Source organism: Parus major, chromosome 2 (genome assembly GCF_001522545.3).
Source record: "Parus major isolate Abel chromosome 2, Parus_major1.1, whole genome shotgun sequence".
NCBI classification, from domain to species: Eukaryota; Metazoa; Chordata; class Aves; order Passeriformes; family Paridae; genus Parus; species Parus major.
In genome coordinates this window covers 35,917,669-35,940,957 of record NC_031769.1, presented here as the reverse complement: position 1 = coordinate 35,940,957, position 23,289 = coordinate 35,917,669, and the positions used below count along the sequence as shown (strand labels likewise).

At 41.4% G+C, this 23,289-nt stretch overlaps 1 protein-coding gene across 1 annotated transcript in view; it reads left to right on the top strand.

The window, feature by feature from the left end:
• Positions 1-22,093: 22,093 nt before the first annotated feature.
• The window catches only part of SATB1 (SATB homeobox 1), a 92,130-nt gene continuing 90,934 nt past the window's right edge, over positions 22,094-23,289 (top strand). Inside the window, exon 1 of the mRNA XM_015618248.3 lies at positions 22,094-22,257. The gene's annotated coding sequence lies outside the window, so the exon portion shown is untranslated. The remainder of the gene's footprint in view (positions 22,258-23,289) is intronic.

Below are 23,289 nucleotides of genomic sequence, written 5' to 3'. Positions count from 1 at the left end.
GGCAAATCATTTTAAACCATGTCTTGAAAACCTAGGGTTATGGCACATGGGACACGTTTATTACCACTGTTTTAGAGCACATGATAAGTTTAAAATGGGGCCCTATTTCAAACAGCAGGGGTTGGTTAGGACAAGGCAACTTACCATGACCACAGTTTCTAATGTAAAAGTGTCAATGTGCTTGGTATATTCATAATGTGTTTATTCTCATTACAGTTTTCAATTTGTCAGTGTTTTACTGGCATGCAACCACAGAGCACAGACAGCTATTGCTGGTTAACCTTGTTATTGCAGACAAGTTACAAGTCCTGACAAGAGTCTGATAACTGTGCCTACTTATTTTAAGCCATGCATGGGGAAAGGGTAGGAGGTTCAAAGTAAGTTATGCTTTCCTGTGTGAGTCCCCATATGAGCACTAAAAGTTACAGTAAATATAAAAGCAGAAGCGCTTGATTGCCATTTTGTCATTATGACATTAGACAAGAAGGTAATCAAAAGACAGAATCAAACATGAGGCTGAAGTTACAAAAGTGCAAAACCCTGAAGCCTCAGTCCTCTAAAGCAAATGTATGGATTTAATCACCTGTGCAGGTCTTTGCAGGATGGAGGACTCATTCACTTTCAAATAATCTGTCCTGGAATCTATATCCCAGAAGAAACACTGACCAAACAGGTAAAGAGTGGAAATTACTATTTCTTATGGAAAAAATGTGCTTTTCTCCTCCTCCTTGTTTTCCTCTTGACACATTTACTGCTTATTCATCTGCCTCAGCACCTTGTTGTATCCTGATGTAGACTTTGTAAACTTGCTGGGTCAGAATCTCTTTTCTTATTAATTTAATAAAACCAAAGAAACTTGTAAAAAAGCCCGTGATCTAGCTCTGATCTTTGACTGAGGCCACAAATCACTGCTGGAATGTAAATATGATCTTATTAGTTGACCAAATGCTTCACAGCAGTTAAATAATAAATATACAGCCGTGGAGGAAAAAAGAAAAAAAAAAGAAGTTTAGGCAATTCCTGGGTGCAATTTCACAGATCATGGTAAATCAGATAACACTCTTACAGCTTCCCAAAAAGAGACACGTAAATAAAATCTTTTTAATATTCAGAGACACTGGCCATGTGCTGTTCTTTAAAAGTGAGGATTGTGGATGTGCAGCCCTACAATTAAGGACTCATTTTCTATTTTCATTTTGTCATCTAAATTAAGAAGCCACCAAGGACTCCTAGGGAAAAAAAAAAAAGCAAAAAACCAAATAAGGAATACAAATATAAGAAAAGGCAAAAAAAAAAAAGAAAAAAAAGAGAAAAGTCATCAATCACTTGCAAACATCTGCCAGTGGCCATTTGCATATAACTTCTGATTGTTGTCCTGCTGTGGAGAGAAGTGGTGCTGTCCTGTGCATACCTTTGGTTTCAACAGAACTTCCTTATCATTAAGGTCTATTAGAGTTCATTAGTGTCCTACAACATGAACAGCCAACTTATGGGAGATAGAGCAGAGAGAACCAGGATTCTTCTCTCAAACAGCATCTGACGCTGCTTGGAAATCCTGCTTCTTCAGTCTTGAAACCTTCTGCCTCTGGAAGGACAGATTCTTTCTTTTCTTACACATTCTTTCAATGAAGGCAAATTTTAACAGAAAACTAAAATTAAAAAAAAAAAAAAGCTAAACTCAGAGGTCTGTCAAGCTGCTGTAAAATCAAAATTAAGAAACCCCTTTTCTCATTCATCTTTTAATGTTCCTTCAAATTAGATGGAGAGGAGAGATAGTTACTTGCTTCACCCTCACCCTTCTCCACCCTATCATTTAACCACAGAAAAGACTGATTTATAACAACAGTAACTTTGTACTATCAGACATCTACAAGTTTTTCAGTCTGCAATTTTACCTCACATGGATAGACACTGCAGACTTAACACGCTTCAAAAAGTTAGAACCATTTAATGAACTACTACTAATGTGACTACATTTCTGAGGACATGTAGTTCTCTCAAATGTGTTTCCAAGTGAAATAATGCTTCGGAGATTTATTATAACACATATATTTTTTTTTTCCTGAAAATTCAGGGCTCAGCTATCTGGAAAGTTGATAGTGGTGTGTACAGACATCTCCTTGTTAGCTCTGGACTGGGCCATTTTCAAGATAGATGGCTTTAAGTAAGATTGTGCTTAAATTATTCTTAAGTATTTGAAAACTGGTTATTTTCTTCTTTTTAAACTGTTTTGATCCAAGCTTGATTTAAAGAAAAATCAAGATAAACTAAATGCAAAACTGTATTTTATCAGCATTTATTGTTTTGCAGTCCTATGAATAGGACACTCCAACAGAGCAGAAATTTCCCACATCATTTCACAGAGCTTCAAGATGGAACACCTATTCTTATGAGATAATATGTTTGTTTAGAGAAACCTCCCAAGATCCTCAGTGGCAGTTTTGCCACCCTGGTAAGTATTTATAAATGAGCCACAAGCCTCTGAACAAAAACTTTGGATTGGAAGCCTGACTGAAGCACTGGTATTAGTACCCATATTCATATTTCACTTGCTGACCTTGTATTGGCTACTTTTATGGGAAAATCAAATGCTTTTCATTATTATATTCAATTTCTGTCTTATATTTCATGCCACAGCTAAATTCTACTCTTTGAGGTTAATGATGGTATGCTTCTTTATGAATCATACAGTTGTCAGCACCATGGGTCTTAGGTAAAGTTAACAAACCTGATGAGGCCAAACCATAAGGGATTTTATGTTGGGTCTGTGAGAGTGAAATGGCACATTTAAATCGATCCTGTTTATATCCAATTCACAAAAGAAACTTATTTTTATACTCTGACATACCTTGGTATCAGGAGGTGAAACATCAAGCATAATAAAGAATAAAGGGGGTCACAGAGATTCCACCAAAACAAATATACTTTTGTGTACGTGAGATGCCATGCCAGGGTTAACCCCATTTTTAGCTCTGTGGCTGAGAGTCCACAGGGACTGCGGTGTCTCCACACAGCTATGCTACCTAGGTGGCCCATGTAACTCTCATTGGGCCAGTAGATTCATGTGGCAACACACAATTTTGGAAAAACATCAGACTTAAATTAAGAATGTTTGTTTGGGTTGTTTTGTTGTTTTTTTCCTAATTAAGTGCCATGGAGCACTTAAGAATGATATGAACTTTGTGAGGTCCAGCAGCAAGGGATTCCTTGCCACAATTTATGTCCAGTTGTTCACAACTTTGAAAAGCCAGGCTGAGTTTTCTTAGCCAATTTCATCTCAGAATCAAAACAGAGTTCAGACCAACAAAGTTTACTGAAATTAAAGAAAAAAAAAAAGGAATATAGTCTCAGTTGCAACCACCATATTGATCTTCATAAAGCCAAGATCATTCCATCTACACCAACCACAACTCCTCCAGTGCAACTGGAGGCCCAGAGATGTCAGGCTGATCACTTTGCATGTCTCTGTAAAAGAATGTTGGGGACATGAACCCCAACAGAAGTTGCAATTGGAAAATGAACCTCCTACAGAAATGCAGGGAATGTGCTGGAAGGAAAAGATCTTTCTTTCAGGCATGCAAATTAAAACCACAGCAGGTATTCTCTTGCAGGTCTCTGTACTACCTTGACCTTTTAGGTGCTGGAATTATGTACTTCCTGATCTATAGCAGAACAAAACAAAACAGGTTTAAAACAAAGAAAAGCATTTATTCATTTTTTTTCCCCCCAGTGTTTTAGATTTGGAAAGATGTGACAAAGATAGCATGAAGTTGAGGGCAAACAATACAACGGAATTCATGGCTAAATAATTAACATTCTTACTATTACAGTCACAAGGGGTGATGGACTGAGGGAAGGCTGCTTGTAAAAAGGTGAGGTGTATAGGACACAATGGAGAAGGGTTTGAGAGGAGAGTAATACAACTGATACAGAGTAGAAAAGAGAATTATTTTTCCATCAGTGTGCAACCTGCTGACATGGTTTTAAACAGCACTGCTCTTAGTTAAAATGTGTTAAAACATGGTAATTAGCCTGAATTGTAGTATAGCTCATTTTTCTAGTGCTAATAACCAGGTTTGAAGGAAGAAAAACTATGAAGACCATAAACTGTGTGCAAGCCAATATGGGGATACTTCCATGTACTTGTGGACAGACTGCCCCATTTATTGCAAAGGCATTAACTGGGACATTTCTCATGGTGTTTGAAAGGGTAACAAGATTATCCTTTGCAATATCCCAGTTAAAAAAGTGTGCAGGAACAGGCTGATTATCAGAAACAGCACAAATATTTTATTTTCCTGCCTGAAAATAGTTGAAAGCAATAGGAACAAGTATCTGGTGCCAAAAAAATACAAATATTATCACTCCAGCATGGGATTCATGAGCCAGCTCTCAAATTTGAGTCCAAACATTACTGACAATTCTTTAAAAAAAGTTCAGTAACATGTTTTTAAAAAATTCAAATGTTTCTGCAATTACTGTTTTCATCCAGATCACAAAGAAGAAGTATCAGAACGTGAAGAGAAAGGTCTGGCAGTCCTGCTGAGCAAGATGAAAACACAAGAAGAGCTAGAAGACTCACAAAAACAAACAACCCCTCCCAACAGTTTTTTTTGGTTTTTTTTTCTTTTTCCCATTTCTCCAAACAAGAAATCAGGAGAAGCGTTTGTGTATTGAGGACAATATCCCTACATTATTTCAAGTATTCTTCTCAATACTGATTATTGATTAGAATTATTCCTTCATACTTGCCAGATGTGTCCTCTTAAAGTGACTGAAATCAAAGGGACATTAAGGCAAATTCCCCTGCTTCAGCCCATTTTCTGGGACAGCTGTAAAGAGCTGTGGGAGAGAGGACAAGTCAGTCCCTGGAGGTGTCTACATCTGGGCTGCTTGCAGAGGCAAGCAAGGGTCCCAGGAGGTTGGACAAACATCTCCTAGTACAGGAAGCACAGAGATCCACATCTCAAATGTGCATGTTGCTGAGCCCTGGACTAGCTGGGGTAGACAGACAGCAGCAGCATTGTCCACAGAGAGGAGGGACAGAGGGAGATGCCTGAGCAGTTCCCGGGGTGAGATCCAAGAGGAGCAGGGACTGGGGCTCTGGAGGCAGACTCAGGCACAGGTGTCCGCAACCAGAGTGCCGGAGGGAGGGTCACCTCGCCAGCGTGGGTCCAGATGGCATTGCACATGGCTCTCCTCTTGCCGGAGCCGTGTCTACTGAGGCAGCACCTAAGGTCACGGCAAGCCTTGGCAGAGACCTTGCAGACCTCCCTCTCCCCGCACAGTTGCTTGGATTTGGAAGGCCAGTGGGTTTGCGAATGACAAGCTGCTCTCCCCAAGCTGGGGAGAGCTACCTGGTGACCTTCCAGAAGACAGTGCCTACCAGCCTTTGCCCTGGCATGAGCCACTTGCCTGCTGCAGGAAAAATAAAGAAAAAGCAAAGCAAAACACAGTGGTGTTCCTCCACCTATCCTAAAATTACAGGCGGAGGCTCAGTCATTCCTTACCTAGGAGACCACTGCAATATTATTTGGCCTGTGATAGGCACCCAGAGCAGTTGACAATATTGGACCTGCGCTCAGAGGTAGCAGGTCTCACCAGCCAGCTACTGTGCACCAGGCATGGAGTTAACACTGGTGTTTGTCAAGGGGCCTTGGATGGTAGATATGGTGCCTGATCAGCTGGTTTTCAACATTTTCTACTCTAGCCTGGAGCACTGTGTTCTTCCTCCCTGCCTTCTCCAACCCTGTGATTGACCATGTACTGCAGCAAGCGTGCATATTGGTGGGACCTTCACGTGGGATCAAGTGTTAGGATGGCTTTAACAAGGATACCACAGTGACTATGGGACTGGGGACAAGTCCAATGACATGGCACACAGTGTGTGCCCCGGGCATGACATTGAAACAGTCCAGGATACTGCAAGGCTACCTCTTTCATGAAGAAATGACAGGAATCAGAGGAGATGGTCCTCTCTGGGTCACCAATAGTTAAAGATACCTTGAGATTGACATACAGTGACAGGATAGTCAAACTTCTGCCCTGAAACACAAACTCCAGGAGTCTTGTGCCTAATATATGGTTTTTATGGACTTTTTTTACAAGTTCAAAGAGCATGAAAATATGACCTAAATATAATGAATACAGCTACAGCGATACTATAAATCACTCAAGCTGAAGCAGCAGTACTGTGCTGGACAGTGCTATGCACTTCAGTAAAGTATTAATATAATAAGAGGTCTACCAGCTTAGCTTATAAAACATTCCTCATTCTCATCCTTGAGTTTAATTTGTTGTTGAGGCACATGCCACAGGTTGAGCATTTCAGCTCATTTAAGGAGTTATGACCCAGCACCACACCATGGCTACCGTATTCCAAAAGACTGAACATCACTGTTAATCACAGCTTCCCAGCATATTCAGAGAAGGAATACCATAAAATTGTTTAGTAAACACTGCATCTGCTTTGAATAAAGATGAAAGTCCAATTTGAAATATTTGAAAGTAATTTTTAAAGAAAAAAGAAAAGCCATAAATTCTTATTACATGTTTCCACAAAATCCTTTTCTGCTGCTATTACGGTGTACCTTCCTGGGATAAATGTGTGGTTTACAGCATCTACATTACAATGTATAACTTTTAGCACTCACTCATTTGATGCTGTAACACATGCAGAGACAATTATTTTTTTTTTTTTCTTTTCGATCTTCCTTTGGATATGATTTCTTAAGGCTTTTCTACTTGGGGAAAGTTTAGCAGCATAGCAATTCCGGGATAACTACTCTGTGATAGCTCCCTGTGGACACTTCATTGCAATGAAAAAAAAGACTTTATTTGGGAATAATTACCATGCATTGTGACTAGTGGAATAATTATTCTAAAATAAAAACCAGCCTAATTCCAAGATAAAGTGTATACACCCATGCAGGAGGTTTTGTATGTTTGCTTAGGGTTTGGGTTTTTTACCAATAAATATGGATTCTGCACAAGAGTAGCGAGAACACTTTCTTTTTCCCCTAGAATAGCAATGTTAGTCCATTTTTTCTTATAGATAAGGTTATGATATTGAATTAAATAAAACATACGTCACCTGGATTCTTGCTAGTTTGAAATGTAGTTTTTCTCAGTCTACAGTATTTGTGTTGGCAGCCAAAAACAGGCTGATGTGCCTTTCCTTGACAAGGATTTTCCATTCCTTGGTATCAGGGGGACTTGTCCTCCCCAGCATATTCTTTAGCTGGAAGCCAAAGTGTTACAAACTTTATTTTCTGGGATCATGCTGGAAATTATCTTGTTTTTTGTGTATCTCTAGAAAAAAGAACAATTGCCTCTGGCCCATAAATCCAGAAGAATCCTATTGTGACTGGAAAACTCTTTATCTAATAGTGTTTTGTCTCTCTTTTTTCCCTAAATGCAACTGGCTATTTATTTTAAGCAATTAGGTAATAGACAAAGATTTGAGAAGGCCTTGATGCTTTGCCTGTTCCACCTGGCTGAGACACCGGCCAACCACAGGCATCTCTCCTGGTCTTGTAGCACCGATCTTTCTCCAAGTTCACTCAGGCATTTCCTACCTCCTGCATTTATGACCTCTCCTTCCTTTGTATTTTAACTGGTTCTGCTTTCAGGCTGTGGGTGGAGAGAAATGCATAAAACCACCTGCCCATGATGATGTGTTTCCATTCAGCTTCAGGAAAAAAGGTTTATTCAGTAATTAATTTTTTTTTTTTGTCTTTGGATGTGCCTAAGCACTTCTAGCAGACCATAAGACATGCAAACAAATCCATTCCTCATCCGTCTTGCTGGCCTGCCTTTCCCTTTCAAATCCATGTAATTCTGTAATTTTGGTGGAAGGTGATCTTCAGGGCTCTTAGTCCTTTCATAATATGGCCTTTCATTTCCCTTCTTATCTTTTAGAATTTTTAAGAAGATCTTCAGCAAGGGCTGTTTCAGATACAGAATGTATTCATTATATTAATAGTGTTTTAATGCACAAGCCAATGGAGGTATTTAAAGCATTCCATCAACCATAAGGAGTTAAATTCAACTGTCTTCAATATGAATCAGCTTTATGTGCAGATGAATTGCCAGGCAAAGAGCAAGCTGCAAATGTTGCTCTTGATTCTGTGTACACCAGCATTTTTGGTAATTTTTAAACATTCTATATTATCTTTTAAACAACAGATGGTGTTAATAAAATTATAAACCACACCCCATAAAATACCAAACAGCAATAGCATTTTATGGAAATAATACAAGGTATAATATTTCTGCATTCATGAAAAGCTGAGCCTGAAAAACGTTCAGGTTGCAAAAGATAAGACCCAAAATACTCCTTTTCATTTCTTGTTAATGCAGCTTCAGCATTTTAATTAGTATCAATTACTGCGAATGGAGTTTTTGATGTGTTTTAACTTGCTCAAAAGTTTCAAAAAAGAAAGTTTTTATTTGTTTGGTATTAGTCTCACTGCAAGTTCAGATGTGCAATGTAAAAAAAAAAAGGATTTACTTTAAGAACTGGAGTTTGTTTTTAATCACTTAAACTGAAAGAGATGGATGACATGTTAAGTTTTCTGTGAGCTCTGAGTATTAAATTACTTAATAAAAGAAAAGTAAAATTTGGCAATGCTGGGTAAGTAATCAGAAAATAATGAAAACACTCTTAAATAGGTGTCAAGTCAAAGCTCTGTCTAAAGGGCCAATTCATATTCCAGGAAGTCTCACATTAACTTTGATCGAAGCAAGAGCTTTTGGTACTTCCACAGATGGAAAAAAATACAGATTAGTTAATGTAGAGATCTTTATTCTACTGACATTTTTCAACAGTTTATAAACTAGATGGAAATACACTGGCTTTCTCCTTCAGATTAAACTTGCAGTCAGAATATCAGTCCAGAACACTACAGTAGTTTCTCAGCTACAATATAGATATGGAGACATATGGACAAAACAAGTGTCTTCTATACACACAGGAGAATGCCACCAAGCCTGTCATCACTTGGGTCATTCAGCACTTCCTCTGTCTATTTTGAGTCCAGCCTGCTGCCATATCACACTATGCTGAAGGGAGAATCTGTTTCTTCTCTCCTCCATCTATCTTTCTGATATTCACAAGGCAGTTCAATTTCCCCAGAAGCCCAGCAGTCATGGCAGATCAGCTACTGATCTTAAAGAAATTAAAGCAGAGAGTGTTTGTTAGAGAGCTGGGCAAGGAGTCTGGTAGTGAGGATGTGAGTGTAGCTAGACTGCAGCACAACGAAGTGTGAACCCAGTCAGACTCTGCACTTAATTATGGAAAGTAGTGATTATGCAGGATGAAAGTCTCGTCTCAGCCAACTGCTGCCAGGTCTACCTGTCTTAAGGTGTTCCAGCAAGGTGTGTGGCTGGATCCTGATAGCTCCACCCTCCTTTTGCAGTCTCTTGTGGCATGTGTGCATCTTCATTTTATAGTCTTCAGGGCTAGTCCTCTGAGTGCAGTTTGTATGAGTCAAGAGACTCACGCTGGCATTACTGAGATCAGAATCTAGCCATTTGTATGTCTGAGCACATATTCTCCTTGAAACAAGTTTGTGGTAGTGTATTCAGGAATGTTTCGCACTCAGGTTCAGATCTGGTTCCAGCTGGAGTTCCCTTGTAATGTTCCAAATCTCATTAAGTTAATGAGAGGTTGTTTTTTTTTCCAGCAATTCCAATGGGATTCCCTGTCTCTGTGCCCACATCCTCAGCTCAGCCGTGCACTCGGGAAGCCAGGGTGAGTGTTGGGAGCAAGAGGTCACACTCCATCCTGGCTGCTCCCTTCGCAGCAGGACACTGAGCAGGGAGGTAAGGCAGATGCCTTATGCCTTACCTGACTCCCTCATGCCTTGCCTTCCTCCACTCCCCAGGTTTTTCTGTTTATTGGTATGGTCAGAGACTTGAGTTTAGGAATAGAGGGGTAGGACATTTGCACAAACAGAAATAAAAGTAAACATGAATTCTGTGGGGAGTGCACACTGACATGACAGTGATGGGCAACGGTGTGACCCCCCCACCTACAGGTCAAGTTAAATCATTTAACACATGCTTTTTTCCTTTCTAACTATATTATCAAATTGCCCTGCCACACCTGGCTGCCTTGTTGACCATCCCAAAATTAAAGGGACCACAGATAGTAGAGCTTGCCCTCAGATGAACTGGGACGGCTGGAAACCTTGCACAGCAGGTGACAAAGCTGACATTTTCATGGAAAGAAGTCTGTAGTAATCAGGACAGTCAAACCAGTACCTTTAATGAGAACTAGATTCACCCACACAAACAAGTTGAATGGACTCAGAGATAGGTATCTTCTCGTATCCAAATCATATACTTCCTATTAGCACTACAATTATTATACAGACTCACTAAGAGAAGACAATCTTCCTAAATATTTATTTAGTGTTGATAGAATTGCTTACAAAACCTCTCTCTCATTCTGAGAATCCCTTACAAGACTCCCTTGTTCCCAAGTTCATTATTGCTACTTATATTATTACTGTAAATCTTTCTAATGCCTCAAATGCTTGGCTCAGAAGAACATTTTTATTATGAGGGTGGGGCAATGCAAAACTTTTCCTCTCCTAATTCATTGCTAAATTGTATTTGCAAGTTCAAATGCCAGAGTGATGAAATCACAATATTATTCATTGGATTTTGTTTGATTATTTGGTAGTGTTGTAGGGAACGTATCTATAAAACAACATGAAAAGCAAAGCAACAGAGCTGTAGGGGTTTTCCGGAATTTCTCTTCCGCACACATCAATTTTACTGGATGACTGTCCTGAAAGATTTATGCTTTGTGTTTTGAGGGCCAGGTTTTAAATGGCTTCACAGAATAAAAATATTAAAATTTAAATGCAACTTTAAAAATGTGTGTTGGACCTTTGGGCCTTCTGAAGAGGTCAAGTTCAAGACACTTATAAAAAGACCATTCCCAGAGAGACTGCATGGGAAAGCCTATTAACATTACTGCTTTCCCTTTATTTCCCCTTTGATCATAAAATAAGGTTATGGGTGGCAAAAGCTGTAATGGTGGGAAGATCCCAAATAGGATAGTGTGATTTAATCTACTGAATATAAAAAACCCCAAATTACCAACAACAATATGGTGGGTTACCAAACAAGAGTATGACTACAAAATACCTTACTAAGGAGATACAAAAACAATAACAACAACAAAAATGGGGGGAAAAAAGTCCTGTGCAACTTCACAGTAGGAACAAGGTTTGCTTTTTTAATTTTTTGGGTTTTTTTTTAAAGGAAAAGAGACAATTTTCATTCTACTTCTTCTTTAATTAAGTCTTATTTTGTCCATATGACAAAAAACATAACTACTATTTAAAGTGTTCCTAAATATTGACTAAAAATAAACAAGCTCTGCATCTGGCTTAGAAAATACCAAAGAAAAACTATCTGTTTAGGGTAGGAACATGACTTGAAATCTCCGTATTCCACACAGGGGATATCAAAGCTCCCTTTTTCCTACTTCTCCAGGTACTAATAGTCATAGTGAGTGATATTGGGGAAGACAGGGAGAATCTACAAGATTCTACAAGAGCAGTTCTGAGCTCACTTTCATCCAAACAAACTAGCTTTGGACTGTTATAATATATTTTATATTAAAAGCTGGAGGCTTTTTCTCAATTTTACTGTATGAGGTAAAATGTAGAAAATATACCCTATTATAAGAATTTATAAAATTTTCAATTGATGCTAAGGCCATTTTTTACTATGTGGGTATCAAAAGGTCCCTAGTGCAAAATAGACTTAAGCTCATTGATTTTAAATAGCCCCATCTAAAGAAAAGCAAAATTTGCCTCTGAACACCTCTAGCAGAAAACTCAGCTACTGTCATGAATATCTTAAATGTAATCTTTTTTCTTTTAATTAACATTCTAAAGAGAAGAGGAAGTTGGAAATCCAGATAAATCTGTTATGAGTCAATTAAGAAGCTGGGATTAGCATATGCAATCAAGATGGGTGCAGCAAGATTTCATGGAAGAGTTCATGAGGAAGCAACCAGGATGTATCATTTGCATGGGCAGCCTCCTTGGTTTGTGTTCTGCTCAACCTCAGTATTGTTGACTTGACTCATTGCATGAATATTGCCAAGCAGTAGCAAACCACGATCTCATTTTCCTGCTTGCACAGATGCAACTTACCTTGACATGAAGTTTTAAAAGAGACAGATCATGACATGACCAACCATAGTGGCACTTTTCTTCTTTCTGTAGCTGCTCTTTTCAATAAAATCTCTTCCTAAACCTCAGTTTGAATATCATCAGCAGGTATTTTAGACTGTCCTACCCTTTCCTTGATCTGATAAATGATATTGAATACCCCCTGGGACTAAAGTGGGATACTTCACATGGAAGCCACCTGAGCAATGGAAGCCTTTAACAGGGTGTGATTGATTAGCAGACCATATAAAAGGAATTGATGAACTCTCACAGTTACTATCAGTCAAGCATTTATATTCTAAAGCCAATGTCCAATCTACAAGAGAATGCAGCACATTTTTTTGTTTTGTTTTTTCTTTTTTTTCCCCTTTTTTTTTTTTTATGGTGCAGAGCTTGAAAACCTTTTAAATAATTTTTAACTAATTATTCTAGAATTTGGTGATCGTGGAATATATATCTATCCATGGTTCACCTTTCTTCAAATAAATTGAAAGCATGAGTATCCTGGGACCAAAAGCAAATGTTTTCCTAGCTTCACCTTTCACAGAAAGAAGATTTCAAGCCTTTTAAAATGTGATACTCAACAGTAATAAAAAAATTAAATATATATGTGTGATCTCAATTGTTTTGAAAAAAGCTGTCCATAACACTGCAGAACAATACAAATTTAGCACAGCTGCTGAAAGACAGTCACTACTGAACTCATTTTCAACATATGGTGTGATTTTTGCTTAGATCTACAGATTGAGGGAGTTTGATGAAAACAAAACAATCGTTCATAAATCTCAAGCCTCGGTTACCATGGTTCACAAGAAGCCATACACCTAATGCCAGTTAAGAAAACTGTTTAGCAATGACTAAAACAAGATTATAGAACATGAAATAAGAAAAACTGAATTTCAGCCACCTGAAGCAGTGTTAGAAGATCATGTCTCCTTTTGCTGATTTCACATTCAGTAGTTATGATAGGCTTTGCACAACACTGCGTTACTTCATATCAACCATGATTTATGTTGATGTAATACAAGAATCCCTTCAGATTCAAAAAAGAAAATTATACTACATCACAAATGTAGCTTTCTAATTTTAAGTTTCTGAAAAAAAATACAATACTGAGGGGTTTTTAAACATGCTGCACAAGAAAGATGGCAGGGGCCTGACAGTACGGTGAAGACTACCACTATAACCATGGCAAACATATGCCTTTATTCTAGGACAGAAGCTTCAAAGTATTAAAAGAAACACATCTACTGGATCTTCTTTAGTCTTACTGAATCATCATAGTCAATCTAAAAAGAAAAAAAGTAAGGAACACTGCTATTCAGAAATGCTCTACATGGACTACATTTTTAGAGGGTGTAAACATATTAGAATATATCAATGTATATGAACAAATTAGGGTAAAAAGGTGTGTTCCAGAGGCTTCTGAATGTGTGCACACTATTAAAATCTGTCTGAGATCTGTTTGGCGAAAGCAACAATTATACTTCTTATTAAAGAATATGCAATTACAGCCCTCTTAGCACTTCCTGCTTCCTTCAACATTGAAGACCTGTCTGCACTGCAGATTATAAAGTCCTCCACTGTTTCACTGGGTCACCAGACTAAACAGGCCAATCCACTTTCACGGCAATTTATTCCATATTTTCTCTTTTGGGTCAACTTCTTTTAGAACAAAACTGGGCCTAGCTGGAGATTTACAGGACTGTCACCGCAGGAGAGTTAGCCCCTGTAAAATGCCATAGAATACTGTTTAAATTTAAACACCAAAAACTTTTGTCAAGTCCCTAGTGTATTTGATCTCATAGCTACTATCTTTGAATTCTTCATCAGACACTGAAAAATATGATCTTCAGACTTCTCACGCTTCCACAAAAGTTACCACGGCCATAGAACTGGTGCAAATGCTTAATATACTAAACTATTATTTTAGTTCACAGTATTTGTCTGTCATCAGAAAAACCAGAAAGTCTACAGTTCAGATTTCTCAGGATCATAAATGGTTTGATTAAACTGCAGATGTTAATTAAGACCCAAATCTGTATCTTCATGCATAGCCAGAATAACCAGCTTGTTAGCTAGGGAAAGCCCAAGATATTTAGAATATTCCATATTGTAGGATGTAGATCACAAGTGGAAGGGTTCCAGAACAGCTTTGTAACCTACTCTTCAGTTGTATCAAGCAGGTTTGGGGAAGGAAACACAGATGGGGCAGACTGTCTGAACTGTGCCCATACATCCTATATGTAGCAAAAGCAGACAGCAGGAAATCCATGCAATGGACTGCTGTCAAGAAGCTACCTCTTTTTGGAGGAGTATACTGTCCCTTGATTTTAGAAATTTTCAAACAGGCAAAATGAAATTATTTTTACAGAAGAAATAAGCATCTTTAAATATTATTAAATTTTTCCTAGAAAAGGCCAAAATTTTACTGTGTATTTCCATTTTAATTTAGATAAATTCCACAAAAATATAATTCTAACCTTGCATCCCACAGGACTCAAAACAAATATCAGTGTCTAGCCATGTTAGCCATTAGAGCTTCTAATGGGAAACACTTACAGTGAGAATTTTCATTATAAGTAATATGCAATCCAACAGTTTCCTGCGCTGTCCTTTGTGATGCAAAATAAAAATGGACCAGAAACTGTACCGAGAGAACAGTTCCCAACAGATACCAAGAATTGCTGTTAATATGAAATAAACTGTTATGAATAATTAGATACTGATTTATATAGTTTATGGCCTAGTCCTATAAAGGATCCCGGTGCTCCAACACCGACATTTTTGTCCTGTGTTTCCCTACCAGGGAACCAGTTTTGAAAGCATGACTTTCCTGTGGCATGCCAGGAGAGACACCTGGGTGGCCTGGAAAAGAGCCAGCCCAGCGTGTCTTGACCTCAACATAAGACAACTGGAGTTAACCAGGGGAAAATGAGGCTTGTCCCAAATCTACAATCCCGCCTCCTTCTAAAGCTGAGGCTCAACCTGAGGGTTGCCTCTAAAGACAGGGCTCTAGCCAGGGCTGTCTGAGAGATGCCTCCATCCACTCAATATCTACACCCTCGTTCTTTTTATGAAAATAGGTTCCTGTGATCTTTCCTTCAAAACTTATGTTTTATTAAAACATAGCTGGAGGAGAAGCTGGCTTCCCATCTCCCTCTATATAACAACTCTGTGATTAGAGCACTAATGCAATCATGGGATTCATCTCTGCTGCCCTGAAAGGCCCCAATTTACAACTCCTCTCACCCCAGGGAGGACTCTGACCACCAGGCTGATGGTTATTTTTGAAGAGGCAGTCTCGACCCTTCTGCTGAAACAGTGCCCTTGAGCACAAACGAATTCAAGATTCCTTAGATCATAATCTTATGTTTAGTTTATTCCCAGGGTGGGGGCACACACTGAGTTTTCTCGGGATTATTTTTGTCTTCACTATGTTAAATTGTTGTGACATACAACATGGCCCTAAAAAAAAATTAAAAACAAAAACAAAAATAAGAGTAAAAATAAAAATAGTCCTGGGAATAAGTTCCATTATTACCACAGTGACCCTTCTGCATTTTGTCAAGAATGCAGTCATGTTGGAGTCTGGGCACACTCCAGGAGTAACCAGGAGGCCAAGATGACCAAAACACTTGAGCAGAAAAATATTGCATGTCTTGAGTACTTGAGCCGGCATGAACAGTCCTGAATGGCCACTTAGGAGTCCCAGGTGGAAAATGAACTAACTCTAAGGCAAACCTAGTGAGGTTTTGAAACCTTTTGAGGTTCAGACAACTTCTAAGAAGAGGTTTTGTGAATCACAGCTGTTTGTTCACATGTTTAAATTCCACCCGATTCCCACATTTCAACCCATCCAGATCCTCTTATTGACCAAAACACAAGTATTGAGAGAGACATTGTTGTGCTCACCAAAATATCTTTTTATTTAGGAAAAAAAAACCAGCAGCAGTTACTGAAGATCATTAACATTGAAAGCATTGAGTGGTTACCTTCACAGTATAATGCCTGTCATAGCTCATCTGACAGACTGATTATTCAAAGTCTGGTGCATCTATGGTGGGGAATCATATTGCAAGGCTTAGGGCTTGACACTAAAACTGCCCTGTCTGTCCACAGGAAGAATTATGCTAAATCCCGTTTTTTGCTTCACAATATTCCTGAGGTGAAAATAGAATTTTGAAGAAGTAAAATGTTTATTTTGACATTGTGACTGATGTCTCCTATTCTGTGACAAGAAACATTAACAAAAGTCCTCACTAACTAGATGCTGTAAACTCCAGACCAAAGGCGTGTTTCTCTGAAACTCCCTTATTCTGGGTACATTCTGTTTAGTCCCTTACAAAATTTCAACATTTCTAGAAACCAAGTGTACTCTTGTCTCTAAACAGCACAGCAGTGAGGTGTTTATACTATCAGCTATAGCAGGAAAAGCTTTTTCACTGGCCTTACCAAGAATACAAGGAAAAAAGCTAAATTTCTCCTGTTTCCTCTGGGTTTGTAAACCTATTTACTAAGATCTAGTGGCACACCTTGTAACTCCTAGTTAGGTATTCAAAATTGCAACATGACTACAAGTTAAATATAATTTGTGAAATATATGCCATATTTGATAAAAAATGCATGTAGTCAGAATCATATGATGACTTAATTTGCATAGATGTAAAACCGGAATTTATTATACACAACCTATATTCATAAAAGTAGACAGTCACCTGGTTTCTCTTCCCTGGTTTAATCTGGCCGTCCCTCACTAGAGGCAACAGAATTTTTAAAAGCAGCCAAGACAAACCAGACACCAAGTGGAAGGAGAAAAGAACAAACAATGTGAAGGAAAAGTGGTTCACACAAATATTAATGTATCTCCTTCAATCCTTTAAAAAATGATACTTTTAGATGGATAGAAGAAGGAGACAAAAGCCAGGCAAAACAGAAGTGAGTTTGACATCACTGATGCACCTGCAAAAAGTTGATCTTCTTTTCTTTTCCAAAATGCAAAGTTTTATGAGGAAATCTACAGGATGCACTTTACTTTTTTAGGTAATCCAAAAGTCTCCTGTAACAGAGATGTGGAGCAGAAAGTAGTTACCATCTTGGAGAGAGGCCGAATGGACGGAGGTACTGTACAGCAAAAGGGCCTGGAAACGTGGACCTTCACTGTATGATTGGAGAGACCTTAAGCCAGTCTGGAGACAGACAGATGAATACATTATTATTGACATTATGCCCACCTCAGTAAGCAAATTTTCAGAACAGACATTCAAGTAGCAAGATGATATAGGTCTGAGCTCGAGAGATTGGTGTCTCACCAACAAACAGTAGAATAACCAAGAGACTGCAGAAATGCACTGAAGATACATACATTCAGAAAAAGACATCTGACTATCTTTCACTGAGCCACTAGCAAGATGAAACATCAGAAAAGGTTGTGGCACAGTTGATAATGGCCACTTGCATTTAAAATATGCACAGAAGGCTACTTCAGCATGGTTGTATCTGTTGACTAACATTTTCATCTACAAGTGATAACATTTATAACTGGTTCAAACACAGTTACTGAAGCCAAGTCTTAACATTTCATCAAGCTGCTGAGACATCCACGTGTGGACCATGCCAATATGCAGGTTTCTTTGCTATGTTCCACAAATAATAACATATAAATAGTTTTCAAAATGTAGGCTGGAGTTCTTGTATGTTAAGACGGAAAAAAAGACCCAAATGTTATTTTCAGTTTCTGATGTGCTCAGCTTAAGCAAACCGTGATGAAAGCAAGCAGTCATAAAGAATGCTAGGTGGCATGAAGTGGTTTTCACTGATAAAGCATTATCCACACACTAAAAGCTGGAAATAAACCATACTTGATTATGTACATATTACTTGAGAATGACATAAGTATCTGAGCACTGCTGAGAGTTTTAAGCAGAATATGGCCTTCTCTGTCAACCATGGGTCAGCATAACTCTCAAGTAGGCACACGTTCCTGCAGCGTTCCTTCTTGATAATGAACATTTCATTTCAAGCCCCAGGTAATATCAGATACAGAAAAAAACCCCACATAAGTATGTATTTGGTTCCTGGATCCATGTGGATGCTTTTAACCCCACTCTACTCCTCGCTGAACTTCACTTTCCACCCCTCTGTACTCATGTCTAAACATAAAGGTATTTACATGTCTGAAAGGAACTGGAAAGCAACTGTGATATTTCCCAGAGGATTTTAAAGCTCTTCTCACACAAAAGCAACACATCATTATGTCACAGTAGCACTTCAAAAAGGGGCACCTCAGGAAGGGCCTCTGACATGGTTATGATTAGCAGATTTATCACTTTCACTACTTCACTTGTAAAAGAAAGACTGGAACAGAAATATTTTCAGTTAGTATTATCCTTCCCTGGAATCAGTTATGTCTGTAGGCCTTATAGAACTTGCTATCAATAAGACGGTCTTTGGATAAATGTACTTTTATGCAGTGTTGGAAGTACCTAAAAATGAGGGGCCTTTGAAATCATGTGTGTATCTGTTGTTCCTTGGCAGGTTCTAAATCCACAAATTCATGAGTGGCTTATTGTGATTCATATGCCACTTTCATTTTTGGCAGGTAATGCTAATGGTATTGGAGAATGACTATTTGAATGAGATCTGCACCCACTTCCCTCAAATCAGGACTCTAAAAATGCTCAGAAAGGAGCTGTCAGCATAAATAAAAAAAAAATAAATTAAAAAAGAAGGCAAACACTTATTCTGTATAGGACTTCAACAGCACAATTCCAGGCATCAGAGATGAGCAGGATTAACAGGACTTTCTATAGTTCCTGTAGAAGGCTGGGCAAGCAAACATCTAGGGTGGGACACTGAGGAAGAGGAAATATATATGTGTCAGTAACAGGAAAGTTATATTGTACACCTGGTTTTTAGGCATGCCGCCTGTGCTCAGTCATACCATATAGCTTTGATGACATGCCACAGCTAAAGGGCAGGCAATATATGTCTTTCTTCAGTGACATGAATGACACAACTTGGTAAAACTCACTGCTTAATGATATAATTCTCAAACACCGTATATGGCTGTACCATATGTTTTTCAGTGCTTAGACACATACTAGGTATTTTGATACTGAAAGCACTGAAGGAGTGTTATGGTGAAAACCAGTGCACTATAGGTAAGCAAGAGCACCTTCTATACTAATGCTGGACTTCCCATCATATTTTGTTGGTTTGTAACAATACCATAACATCCAGCTAATATTATTTACAGTAGCCTAATAACGAGCAATTCTATTCCCATTACTGCTCACAGTCTGATATTAAATATTTGTTCCCAAAGTAAACTGCCTGATGTAGTTGAAAAGTATTACCACACTTATTTTTTTTTAAAATCTGGATAAACCTTATCTTTTAAAAACAAAATGTGACCTCTAAAAAAGAGTGTGTGTATTTTGACTAATATACAAAGTTGATGAAAAGTAAGGTTTATGTTACATTTCTATTTTAAGGAAGGATTTTCCATAGTGCACTTGAGGATCTTTAAGAGGGAGCTTGGTCTAAATTCAGTTCCAGTTCTGGATCTGGTCTTAAATCCATGTGTAGCCTCAGGCAAATGTGTTAATTTTCGTGTTTCAGTTTCCCTGCCTTTAAAGTGGGGATAACGTGACTAACCCAAATAGCTTAGCTGCAATTTGTACCAATGAGTAACTTGATTATTAGATTTTTGAGACATGAAACATGATTATTATTAGGGCTTACTGACCAGCCAGTCAGAAATGTGACAGAAATAAAGGATATTGTCTTTGACAATAGAGAAGGATGTAGGTTAGTCAGTCAGTCAGAACAGCTCTGCAAAGAGGCAACTCTAGGGAGTGGAGAGTTGGACCTATAAAAGTAAGAATGTCCCCTTTGTACTGATTTCCTATTTATTACCCCATGGTATCCAAAGACCATAAAAACCTAAGTCCTCTTTGAGAAATGAATAGGTCCAAAGCACTACAACAAATCAGCTGCAGGCAAATAAATTTTTATCTGTGTAACTGAGCTCAATGTTATTTTCTAGTGGAAATGTCAGAATTGATTAAAGACCTAGCATTTCTATTTAAAATGAGAGAGTAGGGGATGATACATTTTAAATGGAGAAAAAGTCAGAGGACTGATAACATGGAGATAAAGGGGTGAATTAATTTCTGGTGTTGTTGCAGTAATTTGGTGCTCAACATATTGAGTCCAAATTTGCACCACTGTACCTAGTATAAATAGTAGCGCCTTTTAATAACTGTGACAAAAATACTCTCCCCACTGGCAAGGTCAGTATTATTAATTGCTATTCCAATTATTAACCTTTGGGCTTGTGTATCCTCCATGGATTAATGATTATTCAATAACTGAGCTACAAGGTTAACTTACTAATAGCAATTAATAGAAGGACGTACTGCTAGCTAACCAGGAAAAGCAATGGCATATCAACTTCTTGGCCTTGGTCTCGTTTCATGCAAAAGTGACTATGGGAATTGTACCTGTCAGTTCCCAGAGCTGAAAGAGAAAATCTGCCTCAAAGTTGAGACAAATAAAAAACGGAGATTGGGCTGACATCCGGGGTCCCCTCTCTTGTCAGTGTCCTAGGGAATAAGAAACAGCTTCAGCTTTCAGGGAAACCTCTGCTCATTGCCAGGGTCATTCTCCAGGAACTCTACCTCCAAATCCTGCATCAGCGAAAAGGGGAAAGAAGGTCTTAAAAATAAAAAAAAATAATAATAATAAAAAAAAATAATTAAAAAAAAAAAAAAAAAAGAGAGAGAAAAAAGTACTTCCCCTAGGAGAAGTTTCACGAATAAAGGCAATTCTCAAATAGCGTTACAGAGGAGCACGTGGTGGCAGGTGAAAGAAACACCAGGCAGGATCACCAGAGTGATGCGCGGCGGGACTCGGCCCCGCTCCTGGCCCGACGGGGCAGCGGAGATGCCGGCAGAGGCCTCCGGGGGATGCCTGCCCGCACCCGGGCATCCCCAACCCGCGTATGCCGCCGGCTCGGCAAGGGAGCTGCTCTCCTTCAGCCACCTCCAATCGCGGGTGGCCGCGGGGAGCAGCCTGCCCGAAAGGGGCTGCCGCCGGGGCTCTGGGGGTAGCGGCGGGGGGCGGCCAGAGGACGAGGGGACCGCTGTGGAAATAAAGGAGAGGAGGAAGGATGGAGAGAAGGAGGAAGAGGGGGGCGGGGGCGCGGTGCCCGGGGAAGGCAATGCGGGGACGGTGGAGGGTTTCGACCCGAGTTGCGGGGGAAGGGGGGCAGGCGTGGACACACGCACACCACCATTCTCCGGCACTTCCACCAAGTCAGCCCCACCGCCCCGCGGGGCCGGGAGCAGCCGGAGGGAAGGATCCGCGGCGCACACACACAGGCACACGCCACCGCTGCGCTCCAGCCGCCGCTCGGTTCTCCCCCCCTCCCACCGCCGCCGCGCAGGCAGGAGGCAGCGGGCTCGCAGCCGGGCGGGCGGCTCAGGGCTCTGAGTCCCTCGGCCCCAGTCGGACCGGCCTCCAGCGGCCGCGCTGCCCCGACGGCACCGCCGCCCCCTCCCCGGGGGCAGCGCGCACCTCCCCGCCTGGAGGGGCCGTGCGAGGCAGCGGGCGGGGGGAGCGCGGGCACACACACACACACACACACACACACATACACATATACACACACACACGCCGGCACACCCGCACAGACACACGCAGGCAGAGGCAGGGCTGCCCCACGCCGGTACCTTGCTGCCCTGGTGTTTTCCGTCCGGGCTCCTCCTTGCTGAGGCAGCTCGGGAGCGGAGCCGAGCGGGCGGGTGCGTGTGCGTGTGTGTGTGTGTGCGTGCGTGCATGCGTGTGCCTGTGTGTGTGTGTGTGGTGTGTGTGTGTGTGAGAGAGCCAGCGAGCGAGAGAGACTCTCCCCCCTCCCCCTCCTCCTCCTCGCTCTCCTTCCTTTAAACGCCCACTCCTGATGGGTGAAAAGACAACTTGAACTTCAGTGCAATTAACTTCGCCGGCGCCTCGGAAGCCGGAGGTGTCGCCGGCCTCGCCCGCCGCGCTCCCATGAGTGAGTCGGTCCCGCTCCTTCGGCGTCTCTCCTCGGGGACGTGGGGCACGGGAGGGGGGAGGACGGGACGGAGTCGTGCCGGGGGCACCCACCGCGGCGATTTACCGAGGCCGGCTGTGCCGGCCCGGGAGGGCGGGCGGGAGGGAGGCGCGGGGCGGGTGGCTGCGCTTGGCGCTGCCGCTGCCGGAGCCTCCCGGCCGGCACGGGCTCACACCTGCCGCCGCGCCGCTGCCGGTCGCCGGCCCAGCTCCGCTCCGCTCCCATGCCCGCTGCCGCCTCACCCGCCGGCGGCACGGGGGGAGCGGGGGAAGGTGGGGGTGGGGGCAGAGGGAAAAAACCCCAGAAGTTTGTCAAAGTTCTTCCCCAGCCCCGCGCGCCTCCCGGCAGCGGCGGGCGCGGGGCGGCGGCGCCCCCGACGGCGCGGGGCGAAGCGGTGGGGCCGGGGGGTCGCGGGCGGGGGGGGCGGGGGTCGCGGGGTGGCGCTTCCGCGGGGCGCGGGGCTTGCGCGGGCGGCCGAGCGGCGGCGGCCGGCCCAGCCGGGGGCGCGCCCGTGGCGGTGGGTGGCACGTCCCCCCCGCCCGCCCGCGGCACGACCCGGCGCTGCCGCTGTCACGGGGAGCAGCGCCGGGAGCTCGTCCCCGCGCTCCAGGATTTTATTTTTGATTTTTCCGCTCCGTCTCCGAACCCGCCGGCCGAGGTTTTGCTAAATCCTCGCCCCTTTGTCGCCGTCTCCGCCGGCTGCCGGGGGGAGCGCTCCTGGCAGGCACCTGCCCGACCCGGAGTTTCCCTCTGCCGGTCCCCAGCTTTTTCTGACTGCGGGAAAAACTTCGCTACAATCTAAGTTTTCTGAAAACACTTTGCACCAGCTCCTAAGCTGAAATGAGTTTAAACTGAGGAAAGCTCTCCGCTGGTCTTAGTCCGTGCAAATGAGCGCAGCGCTTCTGCGAAAATAATTCACAAATTCAGATGCAGAGACTCCAGGGCGTGTGATCTGGACGTGCCCTTTCATTCCGGTCCGTGCTGCCTGGGTGG